Consider the following 13,050-nt stretch of genomic DNA (forward strand, 5'->3'; position numbering starts at 1 on the left):
TCTGACTGGGTGAGGTGATACCTCATTGTAGTTTTGATTTGCATTTCTCTAATGATTAATGATGTTGAGCATCTTTCATGTGTTTGTTGGCAATCTGTATATCTTCTTTGGAGAAATGTCTATTTAGGTCTTCTGCCCATTTTTGGATTGGGTTGTTTGTTTTTTTGGTATTGAGCTGCATGAGCTGCTTATAAATTTTGGAGATTAATCCTTTGTCAGTTGCTTCGTTTGCAAATATTTTCTCCCATTCTGAGGGTTGTCTTTTGGTCTTGTTTATGGTTTCCTTTGATGTGCAAAAGCTTTGAAGTTTCATTAGGTCCCATTGGTTTATTTTTGTTTTTATTTCCATTGCTCTAGGAGGTGGGTCAAAAAGGATCTTGCTGTGATTTATGTCATAGAGTGTTCTGCCTATGTTTTCCTCTAAGAGTTTGATAGTTTCTGGCCTTAAATTTTAGGTCTTTAATCCATTTTGAGCTTATTTTTGTGTATGGTGTTAAGGCGTGATCTAATCTCACACTTTTACATGTACCTGTCCAGTTTTCCCAGCACCACTTATTGAAGAGGCTGTCATTTCTCCACTGTACATTCCTGCCTCCTTTATCAAAGATAAGGTGACCATATGTGCGTGGGTTTATCTCTGGGCTTTCTATCCTGTTCCATTGATCTATCTTTCTGTTTTTGTGCCAGTCCCATACTGTCTTGATTACTGTAGCTTTGTAGTATAGTCCGAAGTCAGGGAGCCTGATTCCTCCAGCTCCATTTTTCGTTCTCAAGATTGCTTTGGCTATTCGGGGTCTTTTGTGTTTCCATACAAATTGTGAAGTTTTTGTTCTAGTTCTGTGAAAAATGCCAGTGGTAGTTTGATAGGGATTGCATTGAATCTGTAGATTGCTTTGGGTAGTAGAGTCCTTTTCACAATGTTGATTCTTCCAATCCAAGAACATGGTATATCTGTCCATCTATTTGTATCATCTTTAATTTCTTTCATCAGTGTCTTATAATTTTCTGCATACAGGTCGTTTGTCTCCTTAGGTAGGTTTATTCCTAGATATTTTATTCTTTTTGTTGCAATGGTAAATGGGAGTGTTTTCTTGATTTCACTTTCAGATTTTTCATCATTAGTGTATAGGAATGCCAGAGATTTCTGTGCATTAATTTTGTATCCTGCTACTTTACCAAATTCATTGATTAGCTCTAGTAGTTTTCTGGTAGCATCTTTACGATTCTCTATGTATAGTGTCATGTCATCTGCAAACAGTGACAGCTTTACTTCTTCTTTTCCAATTTGGATTCCTTTTATTTCCTTTACTCCTCCAAATACTACTTTGATAGTTAATTTTTTTGTTTCGAAGGAAAAAAATTATATTGGACGTGATGGAGTTATCACTCTTAGAAAGTCTTCCAAGAGAATCTTCATAAGCCATGGAATTCCCAGTGACATGACAATACCTCTGTTTCCTTCAAGAGAAAATTCTTAGCATAATATTCAATGTTTTAAATTTATTTTTAAAAAGATGCATGAGCATAAACTCTACAAGGTAAACTTTAGGGTTGCACTTCAAAATAAATAGTTTACTACCCCCCCATGGCTGCTTCTCTTCCTTTCAATGTAGGACATCACCCATGAGTATCAACTCTCCAATGCATTATAGGAAAATGTGATTTTGGAAGATCCCTAAGAATAGAATTGTGAGGGCATAACCTATGTCATATGGCTAGCAGGGAAACTCAGCTAGCAGGGAAAACAGTCATAAGGCTAAGACTGTCTCAAAAACAAATTCAGCCAATACAAACTTAACATGTGAACACAGGTGCTGCTCACTGGCCTCCACTGCTGCCTTGACACCCCCATGCTCTGGGCCAGCTGACGACTCCCTCTGTGTTCCCACATATTCTCTGCTCGCCTGCTGCTTGACCTTCCATTCATTGATCCAGCCTTTACTGAGCACCTGGTATGTGTCTTTGGCCCTCAGGTGACAGAATGGACATGACAGATCCCTGCTATAAAGAGACACACAGCCAAGAGGAGAGGCAGTTGTGCCAAGGTCACAGTATGACAAATGACTGCGGTCACAGAGGTCCATCCAGGATGTTAGGGAGCACAGCTCCCAATTCTGCTTGGGTGAAGGTGATGAGGAAGAAAAAAGGGAAGGCGGTCACACAGAGGGGACACTTGTATTGATTCACCAGGCACACTGCAAAAGTGGCTATGAGAGAGGAGCTGGGAGGTGATGAACCAGAGAGGAAAGCCAGGGCAGGCCACATCAAGAGAAAGGCTCGGGAATGACAGTTATCTGGATCCTATTCTGCCAAAATGTGAAACGGAAGACTGAGCCACATTGACCTAGGACAGGAGGGAAGGTGACGTGGTAGGCGGAATTCTAAGGTGGCCCCCAAGATTCCAGCCCTCTGGTGCACATGGCTGTGTAAGCCCCCACCCCTTGAGAATGGGCAGGACTTAATGAATATGATGTAATTTCACTCTCGTGATTGTTACCTTATATAGCAAAAGGGATTTGTAAATGAAATCAATGACCCTAATCAGGTGACTTCGAGTTAATTTAAAAGGAGATACTCTGACAAGCAGTGACGTTAGAAGAGAGCCCTTAAGCCTCAGATGAGACTGCAGCCCCAGCCAGCACCTTGATTTCAGTCTGAGCAGTGGACCCAGCTAACCCATACTTGGAGGTAAATTTATATTGTTTTAAGCCACTAAGCTTGTGGTAATTTGTTACATAGCAATAGAAAACTAGTACAGTCAGCAAAGGAGGGAGTAAATGTTGAGAACAGAGGATGTAAGATCTGGAGTCCTTTGAGAAGCTCGGAAGCAAGAGAGCGTCCTGGCCAGCTGGAGTCATTCAGTGAGAGGTGCTGAAATATAAAATCAAGCGAAGAAGACTTGCCCTCCTCCTAAGGATCCCCACGGTAGGGATTAAATCCATGTCTTTCCTTCTCAAGAGGAATGCTCAGGGGAGTGGTACTGGCTACAGGTCTGTGAGTTCTCCCACCCAACAGGAGACTGGTATAGAGAAGAGAATCTGCAGATGAAATTTACACTCTGGGGAGGTGTCAACAGTGGGTTTCCGTCAAAGGCAAATCCTTCACTTTTGTCCCTTGAAACATGGCAAGTTTCTTCCCTGAAATTTAGTCGTTTCCTAGAACTTCCTTTCATGTTGTTACTTGCTACCGAAGGCACAAAAACAAGCTCCACCATTTTGTGGTGCATTTTCAATTCTTTTAGAATATTGAAAAAAAAAAAAAAAAAAGCACAGCCATTTAATTTTGTCCCCCAGAAGAGCCAATATTTGTTTTTCTTTCTTCTTTTTTAAAAAAAATTTTTTGCAAGGTTCACACCAGTTTCTTTTGAACTGGTGAATCATTTTAATATTTGAATCATTTTAAAGGGTTCAGATGGACTATTTCTTTAATATTGGAAATAATTAGAGGTTATGTAATATGCACAGGAAGGACAAATAGCTTTAAAAAGAAAACCCTCCATCTCTTTTTCTTCTACCATCTCAAGGGCCCTAAGTCTCCACTAAAAACAATAAAACATTTAAAATGATAAAGTTATCTTTAAATGACATTTCAAAGCTCTAGTAGATTGTGCAATAGAATATTAAGTGCCTATTTTGTGAGAAAAGTATGGCACAGTGCTGCTGTCACATCCCCACATGGAAACAAATTACAGACATAACAATAGAGGATAATTACATGTGGCACGAGGAGTCCAGACAAAGGTGCAATTGCAGAGGACGGGGAAATTGCCTAGAGACCAGGTGACTAGCCTTGAGCCCATATTTGAAAGAAGGGTAATCTCCCATTAGTGATGAGGACTGAGAAGGGGGGTGGGGCACTGGCATGGGGCAGGAAAAAGTTGGGAAGGTTGGAGGAGTCTAGGCATATTTGTGTAGCAATAAGTGAACCAGTTGTGTTGAAGGTGGAATTCACAGCAGGAAGTAGAGATGTTTGGAAAAGCAGGCAGCTGCGGAAGGTTTTGAGTCTAGATCTTTCCTGTATGCAGTGGAAAGCCACTAAAGTCGTTTGGATCCATCAAAAGCAAATGTTTTATGAAAATCCGTGGTTGGTTGTGTTTGTCTGGATTGGTGGCAGGGAGACTGTTGGGAGTTTATGGTGAAAGTGATAAGGACCCAGCCAAGGCAGTGGCAAGGAGAGGAGAAGATGGCACTCAAAATATAATACACAAAAAAATCAAAAGGACATGGTACCTCTCTAGGGAATCTGTTGACATCACAAGCCTTCAAAGCTTTTGGCTGGGACCCTGTATTTTGGTGCGGTCCAGTGGTCTCAGGCAATCTTCCTTTCTCTTTCCAGAGAAATATATGTGGTCTTACTCTGACGATTTTTGCTTTTTTTTTTTTTTTTTTTTTTGCGGTACGCGGGTCTCTCAATGTTGTGGCCTCTCCCGTTGCAGAGCACAGGCTCCAGATGCGCAGGCTCAGCGGCCATGGCTCACGGGCCCAGCCTCTCCGCGGCGTGGAATCTTCCCGGACCGGGGCATGAACCCGTGTCCCCTGCATCGGCAGGTGGACTCTCAACCACTGCGCCACCAGGGAAGCCCCACTCTGACGTTTTTACAGAATTAGCTCATGACTAATTGAGAACTACAGGGATTAAAAATTAGTCACATCTGGAACAGAGCATTGTAATGGTGTAAAAGGCTGCTTGCTCTGGGGCAAGTGTGAGCCAACTTTTAAAGACGCTATTTGGGTGCAAATTGATGCTAAGAGATGCTGCTTGGACCCCAAGTTTCCATAGGCTTCCACATATCTTCTTACTTGGCTCCCTGCTAAGCTGTCTGTTTCTGGGTTGCCTCAGTTTCCTCCTTGAGAAATGCGTGTGATTCAACCTAATGCTAGTCTCATTTTCACCGCTGCCATTTTGATGTTGTTCTTGTCTCTACTCTTCAGCAGTCATGAAACTGAACACAGTCACCCAGTGCCTCGTACCTGGATTCTAGTGAAATGAAGGATGGAGACACTAAGGGTAAGAGCTAATTAACTACTGAGCACCAACAGTGTACTGGGTCCTCTGCTAGAAACTAATGAATGTGAAGTGCTTAGCACAGTGCCTGCTACAGTTGCGGCTCAATCAATGTTCATTTCTTTTCTCCTTGTTATTAAATTATAAAGAGGGCATGAGATGGTGAGAGAAAAGGAGCCAGAAGGGAGGTGGGCAAGGAGAAGCCCTGTCTGGTCTGCAATGCGACATGCAGGTAGCCCCGACCCTCCTGGAGCAGGAGGAGAAGCTGGTCCTCACTGACCAGTTAGGAAGGAGAGAAGCCTTCCACCTCAAAACTCTTAGCTCCCCTCTGAGCCAGGGCCAGCATTGAGGCCTGGGGGGAACTAGGAGGGATAACCCTGCTCCTCTGCTGCTTCTGAGTAATGGGGGACAGTCTTCTGTCCCCAGATCACCCTCCTGGTCAGAGGAAAGTGTCTTGGAAAATGATCCCTCCCTTAACTTAGCTTTTCTTCCTTTGTATCATGGTCAGTTTCTGATTATTTTATTTTTTTAGAGAGGGGGATTAACACTTACTTGAATTATGATCAAAGGAGATCTAGTTCTGGAGAACATGGGACCTGGCTTCCTAGTGGACTTCTTCCTTTCTTGTGAGCGTCCAGATCCCATTGTCAGGGGCAGGGTCTCTTTTCCCCAAAGTCCTCCTCAAAATGACACACTTGTCACACAGCAGACTGCTATGGCTCTAGTGGCATGAGAAGGGAACATAGTTAGACCCTAAAGTCCTAGATGCTGACGCAGTGGAGAAAACAGAACCCATACTCAGGAGACCTGGGTTCTAGTCTATGTTTTGCTGTTAAGACCTTGAGAAAATCATGTCACCCTTTGAGTCGCAGTCTCCTTATGTACCATAGGAACCACAAAGCTTATCACAAAGTCTTGCTGGATTGTGGCGAGAATGGCAAGACAATTGATACACAGAGCACCCTTGCTGACTTATGGCACCTACTTGTGCTAGTTAAATGGCTGACCCCTGTTCTTCCTCCCATTTTTATCTCCTTTCCCAGATTCAACACTCTGGCCTTACTTTGATGTAGAAAGAGAAGGTAAATGCTTTCAAATAGAAAAGGCTGCAGAGGTGGAGTGAGGGAGATAGTTTATCTCCCTTAGGAAGGATTATCTCCTTGGCAGGTGGCCTCAGCTTCTCCCACTCTTATTTTTTTAAATATCAGATTCCATTCTTTTTCCATTTCAAGTGCCACTCTGGACACTGTCCAATGTCTTCACTTCCCTTTTGAGTTCTGGAACCCCAAACCAGGTTGTGTTCTCTAAGACTATATATAGTAGGCAAGAAGACTGCTACACAGAGTAATCTTGGCATTTTGTAGAGTTCACAAAACTAAAAGTAGAACTTTATATACTGTTTGGTAGAAGTGCTTTGTGGTTTGTTGCCCTCAGAGGAGAGAGGCAATATAGATGTTTTCTAGAAAGGCAAAGCCCCAGAACTGGGCTGAGAAATGCTCTCTGACAATGTGTTGTGGTTTGGGGGCTCACAAGAGACCTTGAGAAAGATCTCAAGCTTGGGTCCTAAATTTCTAGTCCAAATTCCTGTTATTCCACTGGACTGTGAGCTCATTGAGGGCAGGGACCATATTTTAGCCATTTTTGTATCCCCAGGATATAGCACATAGGGGCATACAATACATCTTTGCTGAGTGAACATCTATATCAAGTATCTACCCAAATAAGGCAGAAAACTTGGAGCCATAGACTCCTGGGAGCTGGCACCACCAGACCAGGGTATATAGGATCCCCAAACACAGGTTCTGTCAGTGGGCTGCTTCCAGTAACACTTTGGGGAGCACCAACCAAAAGAGAAGGATTCCAAGTGTGTTGCTAGACTTCTGGTTCCAACCAAATGGAGGAGGCATGCTGTACTCTGTCTCTCCCACTGATTACAACTAAACACTCTGAACAACAACAACAACAAAGACAACTAATTGAGGACTTTGAAGAGTAAATAAAGCAGGGGGATTGGGGAAAAAAATCAAAATATGATGAATGACCAATATGGTAGCAGCAAGTTTCCTGGGATTTTTCTCCTGGATTTGACCTGTCCGTGACTACTGTACAGAGTTATGAAACTGCATGGCAGTCATGTACAGCAACAACTCCAAGAAAGAGCCCATTTTCTCTGGCCAAATGACCTGGAAGATTGGACCCTACAAGCTAGAGAGTGTGGACAAAACCCTGTTCTTTTTTCTCATATTTTTTATCTTTTAGTTCAGCTTTAAGGCCATAGGTAGCCCCCAGACTGCACTGCCACCATGCTAGCAGCTCAGATACCTAAAACCCCTGAGAGAAAACCTATAACTCTAGATAGAGGAACTCAGAAAAATTCACATAACCCTGTTATGTAAAGAGTATGAGGGTAGTTCTTATTTTTTTTTGTCTTGTCACTTTGTCCTGATTTTAAGAGGACCCAGAGTCTCATTACATACCATACAAAAAGTCCAGGTTACAATCTAAAATTATCCAATGTGATAAGAAGCAGAAAAATCTGACCAGTTATCAAAGAAAAGATATGATAATGTTGGAATTACTAGAAAAAAAATTTAAAACAGCTATTATACCATCCTTCATGATGTCAAGGTAAACACTCTTGAAATGAATGGAAAGATAGAACATCTCAGGAAAGAAACAAAAACTATTCAAAAAAAAAAAAAGGAAGGACAGCCAAATGGAAATTTTAGTACTGAGAAATATCTGAAATAAAAATTCACTCGATGGGCTTAATAGCAGAATGCAAATGCCAGAAGGAAGTATCAGTAGGCTGAAACATAGACCAATAGAAATTATTCAATCTGAAGAACAGAGAAAATGTTTGAAAAATAATGAATAGAGCCTCAGGGATCTGTGAGAGGATATCAGATGGTCTAACATCCATGTCATTGGCGTTCTTAAGAGAGAAGAGAGAGAGATTGATAGAGAAAAAAATTTGAAAAAATAATAGCTGAAGATGTCCCAAATTTGGTGAAAGATATAAATTTACAGATTCTCTGCAAACAGTATATAAACTTAAAGAAAACTGAACTGAACATTCTACCCTTTCCTACCATCTTACCCACCAATACCCTCCTTCTTACCTGCCTGGACCCTAAAGACATCTGAGTTTTTGACCCTGGTGTCAGGGAAGGAGCACATGAATACAAGACATCAGGAGCTTAGTCCTGTCTCACTGACTCAAGTGTGAGACCCAGGGAATACTAGTTCCCCTGCCTAGGCCTCAGTTCCTTGTCTGAAAAATCTCAATGTTGAGCTACATGGTCTTCTAATTTCCCTTCTAGATCTAAGATATCGATGATCAGTTCCTATGTAGACTTTTTCTACTAAAAAAATTATAACATTATTTATCAAAACCTAATGCTATAAAACAAGAGAACATTTTCCTGCCAAGAGTTTTGCACCTTTTGTAATGGTGCAAATGACTGAAATGGAGATAATCACAGAACCAAAAATGGAGTTTCAAAGCAACCAAAATGGAGGTTGGCTTTCGCCAGCAGCTTCCTACAGAAACTTTCAAGCACCATGGGAAGCCTGGAATTCATTGCAAAGGAAAGGAAGCTCTATAGAAAACTTTCACTCCCAGTAAACTCGTTTCAAATGTCATCATATTTTTCAGATGCTAAGGAATGGAATGGAATGCCCTCATTGCCTTGGATTCCTAGTGTAATGTCATCTGTCAGAATACATTAATTCCCTATGTCTGTAAACACGATAATAACTACCACTTGTGTAGCATCTTACAGTTAATAGAGTAGTTCTCATTTCATGCATTTTCTCATTTCATCCTCCCAACCGCTATCTTCTCAGGTAGATGAGAGCAATCACCTCCTGTTTTCTCAGAGAAAATAGTCTGAGAGAGGTTGAGAATTTTGCCCCAGACCATCCAGCACTAAGGTGGAGAAAGCGCCAACTGTTCTGGCATCCAATTCTGTCCTCTTTTCCCACCACCAAGAACCAGAGGCCCTGGGCAATGCCAGAGCCAAGCTGTGAGCTACAGCTACTGGGCGCAGGGCCAGTTACCCCACTTTAGAAGGGCAGGATGTAGTAGATTAGATCCTCTCATTTCATTCCTCCCGAGAAGAATACAGTGTTGAGAGTCAGCTCCAAGATGCTCTGTCCCTTTCGCGTTCCCTCATTTGCCCTCCAGCCGGGCTGCTTGGCTGGAGAGGCTTTCTGGTATTAGTCACAGAAAAGTTCTCCATCCCCACACCCTGTGTATGAAGGCTCTTTTGAAAAAGTCTTCTCTTCCATCCCTCCAGTGCCTGTGAATGTGCTTGGCTTTAAGTCAATTAGGCTTGGGGACTGGTGGTTGTTTCTTCAGGTTTTGCCATTGAGGAGCTTTGAAGGGCTTTGCTGCATGGCCCTCACATCTGCTTCCACTCGGCTCTCCTCTCCACCAAGGAATTCTGTCCCCTCACATTCCTGCACATTCATTCAGCCTTCATGCTGCATTGATGTGCCCAGAGGTCTTCTTTTCCTCCCTGCATGAGCCATTTTCAGCACATTTATTCACACATTGCCTTCATTTTCAAGAAGAATACAAAGTAGTCTCTTTGAGTGTGATAACTCTGAGTCATTGCATAGTGTCATCATTGCAAAACAAAAAGAAGTCAAAATGTGGGTGGGTTCATTCCCTGGCAAGGGAATAGGCCTTCTCTTCTTTGTTTTACCCTTAATGACTCATTCAACCTGAATCAAAGCTGAGTTGTCTTGGCCTTGGAACAGGAGGGTGGGGGTAGGAGAAGCAGAGGGTAGGCATCCTGTAAGCTGGGGCCTTGGGCCCAAACCCCAGGAACCATGTCCATGAGGCATGAAGAGGGCAGAAGGGACTGAGAAAACAGAGTGGTAGGATGGTGCCATGCAAAGCCCTCCCTCATCTCTGGTCCGCGTTCTTCCCTCTATAAAAACTACAAAAGGCTCACATGAGTGGGTTGGGAAAGGACAGGGCACATGACTCCACTGTAACTATTTCCCTGAATCACTGTGCTTTCCTACCGGGGCATAGGAGTCTTGATTCAGGACAGGAGGTTTGACCCTCACCTGTTTAGGCACCTGGAGAGGTGGAGAGAGGAGGCTTTGGTGACACACTTAGGTCTGGATCCCACCTCTGCCACTTCCTGGCTATGTGACCTTGGAATAAGTACTTAACCTCTCTGAGTCTCAGTTTTCTCTTTGTAAAAAGAGAATAATAGTACTTACCTTGTTAAGTTCTTGTGAGGATAAAATGTAACATTTTCGAAGTGCCTAGCACAATGCTCCTGAAATTATCTCCTAGACTTCCTTGGCTCACATACAGGATGTGTAGGGCAGTGGACAGGTTGGCTTGTTGGCCTTGGATAGCCATTTAATCTCCCTCAGTTTCTTCTTCGGTAAGATGGGATAACATGTGCTTCGCAAAAGGATTGTGAGCATTAGAAATGAAGGCATGAAGAGTCCAGCACAGCTCCAGGGCACTGTGGCTCCTTAAGTGGTGCTGCTGGTCAATTGGAGGTTATAATTATTTACCTTATAAGTCGCTGTCAGGGGCCAATGCCCCTAGAAAGGGGTCCCTGGGAAGATTGCAGCAGTCCTTAGATCAGAGGCAATGTCAGAGACTGGAGGGTGGACCAAGACAGAAGACGCCAGCAGGTTTTGAGCCAGAGAACATGGGATCAGGGGGCCATCAGCTGGAGCCAGTACCCAGAGGTGTGGGGCAGGGTGATCAGACAGGGCATGATGCCTGGCAGGACACTTGCCCCCTAGGGCCAGAGAGGGTGCTCCACACGCCCGGTTACGCAGCTGTGTCTTCCACAGTCTTGGGCTCAAGAAGTCTTTCTGCTGGGTCCACAGGCCTCACTCACAATGCAGGCTTCCAGGCAGGGTTCTGCAGGGGTCTAGAAATTGTAAAGCAGCACCCTGGTATAGCAGCTCTAAACATGGGGACCTGGGTCACTGCAAAAGACCCACAAGCATAAAAGCATTCCTTTGGGGGAAGGAGGACCTTTTGTCTTTTTCCTGGTAGAAGCTGAGATATGTGGGGTTTTGGTCATGCTGGGCTGTCTAGTGGCCCACAGACCCCTTGAGGTTCCAACACAAATGGCCTTGGGATACACGAAGAACTCTCTACCACTCTGAAAGAGCAATGAGATTCATCTCCCCAGTCCCACCTTTCAGCAAAAGTTTTAGTTGCACCCCCTGGAGAACCAGCTCTTTGTGGCTTTCCCAAGAAAACCACAACCAAACCATCTGCTAAAAAAATCACACACCGTTCTGCCTCAGTACTCCTACTTGCATCATTATTCAGTCTGTAATGTCCTCTCCATTCACCAAAATCCTACCCATACACAAGGCCCAGCTCCAATCTCAACTCTTCCAGGAAGCCCTCTAATATCTTTCCAGCCCACAACAATTATCCCTTCCTTAAAACACACGGATCATGCCGCCATTTTCTTTCTGGATAGCTCTTATTCCATGGCTTTGTTTGTTAACATCTGTCTTTGTTATTTTAACATTTTTCTTTATGAATGTTAGTTTCCTCTGTCTTTCTAGTTTCTTACTTCCAACTAGTCACCAAAGACTGTCGGTTGTACCTCTCAGCAATATCTCAAATCCGTCAACTTCTGTCTACCTCTCAGGGCCTTTTTCTGGTTCAGGCCACCAGCACTGCAACAGCCTCCTAAGTGGTCTCCCCACATCTTGACCTGCCCCTCCAATCCATTCTCTGCCCTGAGGCTAGAGGACTCTTTCTAAAATACAAATATGCCTCAAGCATTTTATCCCACTAGCCTCAAGATAAAATATAAACTCTCCAACAGGCCTTTCAAAGTCCTGCCCACCTTTCCAGTCACATTTCTCAACATTCCCCACGCCTCTCTTCCACCGTGGTCACCAAGGCCTGTCCCACTCTGGCCATGATAAAGCCCTCTCAGCTTCTCACACACACCCTCCTTTGGACATTCTATCTGGAGTACTCTTCCTTTCCACCCTCCGTGCCCCTCACACAGCACTCTCTTGGCCTACACATCCTCAGTCTTCAGGTCTCCACTTCAATGTTATCTCACCCACTAAGCCTTGACCTTACCCCCAACAGCCTAGTCCAGTTGACATACTTGGAGTACCTTGTCCCCTCCCATCAGGGCACTTTTAATTCCATATTGTAGTTGCCTGTTTACTGGTCTCTGTCCTCCACTGGACTATAAGCAATTTCAGAGCAAGAAGCATGTCTGCACAGTTTACTGTTGTATCCTCAGTGCTGCAACCAGTGTCTACATTTAGTAGGTGCTCAATAAATAATGTTTTAATGAATGAATGAAAAGAAGAATGAATCTGTACATCCACATCTTCAAGGGCAGCAACCATTTCTTGTGCTTCTTTTCAGGACCCTGTGCATTCTAGGTACAAAGGAAAGGAGGTAATTATTTGCTGTGAGCAAAAAAGCCTCATTATTTAAATAGCATGCTCCTCTATTTCTTGATGTTTCCCTCTCTCCACATGGAAGGCTTTTTGAGCTGCACGCCAGCAGGGATGCAGCTGACAACATGGTGACCTAGATCTGCCTACAGGGGAGCTGGACTAGCAGCGTCCCAAGCCAGTATTGGGAGACCCACAGAATTCAAGGCCTCCAGAACCTGAATGGGCCACTCATCGCAGAGGAGCAGAAAAACCCTTGATAGAGTCCAGAAACTCAAGTATTAGTCCTAGCTCCTTCATTAGTCATGGGACAATGGGCAAATTACTTAGCCTCTCTGGAGTTCAGTTTCCTCATTCGTAAAATGTGGTAAGGGAGAAGGGCCAAAATATATCTTCACTTATAGCTCTGAATTGTCATTCTATGAAAAAAACATGTCACCACATTCCCACCAGAGGTGAAGAAGAATTGGGCTGTTTCCAACCTAAAGATCAGGACACCAGTACCATTTCGAACAAGGTAAGTATTTTGTAATCATAATCTCATCCATTGTATGAGGCTTTAAACTTCATAGTGCGTTTTCATAATTTTTATTCTTTTAATAACTGCAGCAGAGG

General features: G+C 43.5%; 1 protein-coding gene across 2 annotated transcripts in view; it reads left to right on the forward strand.

The window, feature by feature from the left end:
* Positions 1-3,235: 3,235 nt before the first annotated feature.
* The window catches only part of GLDN (gliomedin), a 111,782-nt gene continuing 101,967 nt past the window's right edge, over positions 3,236-13,050 (forward strand). The window contains exons 1-2 of one of the 2 annotated variants that reach the window (XM_079914524.1): positions 3,236-5,007; positions 12,404-12,952. The gene's annotated coding sequence lies outside the window, so the exon portion shown is untranslated. Of the gene's footprint in view, positions 5,008-10,888; positions 12,953-13,050 lie in introns of those variants that run through there. The other variant, XM_079914525.1, reaches the window with a different exon arrangement.

Source organism: Stenella coeruleoalba (assembly GCF_951394435.1).
Source record: "Stenella coeruleoalba genome assembly, chromosome: 2".
NCBI lineage: Eukaryota > Metazoa > Chordata > Mammalia > Artiodactyla > Delphinidae > Stenella > Stenella coeruleoalba.